This window comes from Limulus polyphemus, unplaced genomic scaffold, assembly GCF_000517525.1.
Source record: "Limulus polyphemus unplaced genomic scaffold, Limulus_polyphemus-2.1.2 Scaffold163, whole genome shotgun sequence".
Lineage (NCBI taxonomy): Eukaryota > Metazoa > Arthropoda > Merostomata > Xiphosura > Limulidae > Limulus > Limulus polyphemus.
The window spans coordinates 301,628-306,438 of record NW_013665773.1 but is presented as its reverse complement, the minus strand read 5'-3'; the positions used below and the strand labels follow the sequence as shown (position 1 = coordinate 306,438).

The 4,811-nt window shown below is 36.4% G+C and overlaps 1 pseudogene; it reads right to left on the bottom strand.

Moving 5' to 3' along the window:
• LOC106477157 overlaps positions 1-3,817 on the bottom strand; it is a 117,050-nt pseudogene extending 113,233 nt beyond the window's left edge.
• Positions 3,818-4,811: the final 994 nt, after the last annotated feature.

Genomic DNA, 4,811 nt, shown 5'->3' with positions numbered 1-4,811 from the left:
GTTTAATATTCGCATAGGGAATTCATTTTCATTACCGGTGAAAATATGTCCAAATTTGGTCACACGCATTACGTGCCAGAAGAGACGAAGCAGCGTTCACACGTTGGAAACGATGATCATCGGAGAGTTCGTGGGGCACCCAAACACCTTCTTTAAGGGATTTTCCCATATTCCTAAGATGTTTACGTATTGTTTCATGAGAGACATGCAATATCAAGGCCATTTCACGAGTGTGTTGCCTTGGGTTGGACTCAACAGAGCATCAATATCAATTCCAACATGTCGGCCCCTGCCATCACAGTTTTTAAGGCTAAAGTCACCTGAACGAAATTTGATGAACCATCGTTGACACTTATGAACGTTCAAAACATTTCATTTCTGTAAACTTCTTTGATATTATTTGTGGCTACAGAGGCGTTCTTTCTCTTCTTGTATTCAAACAGCATTACATGCTGAATGTGTGTGTCTCGTCGTGTGCCATCACTCTAAGGGATTAGAGCAAACTAAACTTTACACATTATATAGGCTAGACTAGCGTAACGTTTAGGCTGTTCGTTTAACTATTATACGTGATGCACGGTTTTGGGGGGAGGGGGTTAATGAAAGTGTTCCAAAACGCGACATTAATTTCTTGACGACCTAATTCAAATACACTTAGCACTGTCAACCTGAGAAATATATGTTATAATTTGTATAATGAGACAAGTTCTATGGACACCACGAAAGATTTATTAGAACAGCAAACAATTTTATCAGACGCCTGTAGAAAGATATGTACTTTAACATCTAGCCTATCGCAGTAAAACCTTACCAAAACATATATCATGACAAAATATAACATCAAGTTATTATAAATAACGTTTGTAACCCTATATCACTTTATATTAAACATTCAGCACCTGGTTGGTCCTCTTTGTACTCTAATAACCTCTGCAAGTCAATATAGCATAGTGTCGATAAAGTTATTGATGTAATCCACCGTGATTCCATCCCGACTTGTCACTAGAAGGCGCTGCAACTAGCTACAGTAACTGGTTTATGGTCCTGGTTAGCAATTTTCCGGCTCAGTTTTGCCCAACAGTTCTCAATGGGATTAGAATCCGGAGACTCTTCTAGCCATGGCAATCTTGTAACGCCCTCCTGGTCGAGATAATACTGTACAATACCCGCATTGTGGGCAGGGCATTTCATCCTGGATTACATAGTTATTTCCAAACCTTGAATATGGCAGAAATATCGTCTCTGTGTGCTGCCTGAGAGAAGCGCCATTGACGTTTCCCTAGAGGATATGAAGAGCAGTTTTTCCACTATTATGAAAAGCTGCCCAAACATGTACTGCACCACTTCTTGTGTTTTCCCTATGGGAAGACAGTCTTCCTTCAGCTGTTTTCCAGGTAAAAGACAAACAGAAATCTTACCATCACCTTTAACAAACCGGAAACAGGAATAATTAGAAAAGATTAAATTTCATCACTGTCATAAATGTAAGTTAATATGCTGTCTTGCCCAAGTAACACGGTGAGGACAGTGAATTCTGGTTAATATCGGTTTGTAGACAGTCCTTCTTGCAAAATAACCTTGTTCGGTCAGTCTTCTATTCACTGTTCTTCTGGATACCTTGGAATGAACGTGTTCATAGGTATTCCTGTCGTAAGGTGTTGTAAAACTTCTATCGACCTTGACGTGTTAACCTGATCAAAACACGATCATCTCAGGTCGTCGTTTTTCGGCGTCTACCAGTAGACTTATTGGTAAAACCTTTCCTGTAGTCCGATGACGTTTTATGATTCTGAATGCAGTACACTGCGAGTAAGCTACTGTTCTGGCAATGTCCGTTTGATTCACACCATTTCTGGACAGTTGAACAATTTTACGCCCTATAACTTCTAGCACATGACGGTCATGACTTTACACCAAGTACAAAGAAACTGTCTGAACAAAATGTTGATCTGTTTCGAAAAAAAATCATATCAAAATCACACCCTTTCATACAAAACATGCGTGTATGTATGTATGTATGTTTGACAAACAAACGCCCAAAACAACTTATACAGACCAGAATAATAACTGGTACATGTTTTTCCGATCATACGCTACGTTCTTTGTTACTACTCGGGCATTTACTCAATAACTACTCTATACATACAGACAGTAACATCAATATATAACAATATGCAAACACTTTGGCCAAGATTGTATTTAGAGCCTTATAATGTACTCTTATTTAATGTTATTTCGAAAGTAACTAAATTGAACAGAGATTTCATTCTGAGAAGTTACATGTGCTCTGTCTAGTATTAATCAAACTGAGAGCTGTGAGTTGTTGTGTCATTTTCAATATGGAATTTTCACCATTTTATCTGACTGCTTTATGTGAACCTAAAAGTCAGTTTCTTTGCCTTAGTATGCTGTACGTGTAAGTGATCAAAACACCCAGCAATTATGTATGTAAAACAAAAGGTTCGTTAGTATGCTGATTATCCAGAGCTTCGCCACATAGTTAAGTTCAATAGTTGTTTTGTCTCAGTCTACCTAGAGTACTTGTTTGTTTATTGGCCATTTAAATTCCTCCTATTTAAATTTAAATCTCGCCGTTACCAGTTATATACAAAGATGCATAATAAGTTTGTTTGTTTGTTTGAAGTTAAGCATAACGTTACACAAAGAGCTATCTGTGCTCTGCCAACCACGGGTATCGAAACCCGGGTTTTAACGTTGTAAATCTGCAGACATACCACTGTACAACTAGGGAGGGGGTTACATAATAAGTAAATTTAGTGAAAAAAAATAGCATATACTTATATTAACTCTTCAAACGTTACCAGTTATATACAAAAATGCATGATAAGTTTGTTTGTTTGTTTGAAGTTAAGCATAAAGTTACACAAAGAGCTATTTGTGCTCTGCTCACCACGGGTATCGAAACCCGGGGTTTAGCGTTATAAGTCCTCAGACATACCGCTGTACCACTGGGAGGGGGGCACATAATAAGTAAATTTAGTGAAAAAAATAGTATATAGTTATATTAACTCTTCAAAAGTTTTTGTGATGTTCAAGATAAATTGTGCTTGCTTGCTTTAGAGCAAAGCGACATTGAGTTATCTGCTGTGTCCACCGCGAGGAATCTAACCCCGGAATTTAGCGTTGTAACTCCGTAAACTTACCGCTATCCCACCAGGAGACTCAGAATAATGTCTGTTGCCAATTACAGAATATCTGCTCGACGAATAACAGGTGATGAAAATATTTCTGTCACTTTATGAGAAAACATAATGCCTATTAATGATACTTTTACGATAACTAGAGATTAAGGGATCAGTTGGTTTAGTGTAATAACTCTGTATATTTTGGTACTTATCCAGTAACACTTGATATTTCCCAAGTAATTTGGATTTTAATAAACGTAAAATGGCATTTCATTTGTTACTGAGAAACGTCATCTAGAGAGCCTTATGTATATAGTTAACACCTGGATAACACTTGTCTAAGAATGTATAAGGAGATTTGTACAAAGGTTCTGATTAACATCGATTTTCTAAAGCATATATTCATTAGAGAAACTGACGCTTACCTTTATTAGACTCAACCTCTATTATACAAACACTGCTAACCAGGATGAGAGACAGAAAGTAAGTTTCCAGAAGAAAACACATGGCCGCAAGCTTTGAATTGAGTGGCAACTACTGGTGTTTTACATCGCTCCTAAATCTTTACTTATGCAACCAACGTTGTACGGCTTACTGTCATCATTGTGTGCTGACAGATACTAAGGGGTAAAGCAAGCTTCCGCGCTAACTTTATACGAACCGATAACAAAGACGAGAAACGCTAGGCTTGCATGTCACGCGGCCACGAAATACACCCAACTGACTCTCTCACGCAAGCGCAAAGCCGAAATACATAAACGTCTTGACACACGAAATTGGCATCGAGAAATATAACTAACAACGTTGATTTGAATAATCGATCTTTTAATGGAAAACATTTATAGGTGTCTACAAACTAAACGGATTTATCATTTCCAGTTTTACCTTTCTATTCTTTTTTTTTCTAGTTGATATATCTATATTTCAAGGTGCAAAGCCATTTAATCATAAATAAATAAACAGGTGTTGTTCAATGCAGTTATATTACGGCACGTACGAAAGTATTGAGAAATTACCTATAAAACCTAATAAGAAAAGGTTAAATTCTACTCTACTTATTTCTACAAACAGTGTTTGAACTGAAAACTAAACTGAAATCCTAAACTCATTTTTTTTATTTACACGTCTGAGACGTTTTAAATTATTAATTATTAACTATTCCAAAATTAAAGTCGTTTCTAATTTGTCGGTTACGGATGAAAGCTGGCTTCACGGTAAAGCACTTAAGCTCCAGTACGAGATTTGTTTAATTAAGTTTTGTTTGTTTGTAATTAAGCACAAAACTACACAATGAACTATATGTGCCCTGCCCACCACGAGTATCGAAGCTCAGTTTCTCGCGTTGTAAGTCCGCACTGAGGAGGGGGGGGAGCGTTTAATTAAGAGTTTAAGGTTATAATCGTTGAGAAAAATTGATAAAATAATCTAGATTTTTCATGGGTTATTAAATATGATACGCAATTAATTTTAGATAAAAAACAAGTTATCTATATTCATCAAACTACAATAATAATTATGAAACTATAAAATTGTCCTTGCATATTGAGAATTACTATGGAATAATTTGAACTTTCAAATTACCAATTTTTTTATACGGTATAACTATACCGGTAAGGTCCTCATCTTCGATAATTTAGTTTATGGTTCTTTCAATAGTCAGCGTAA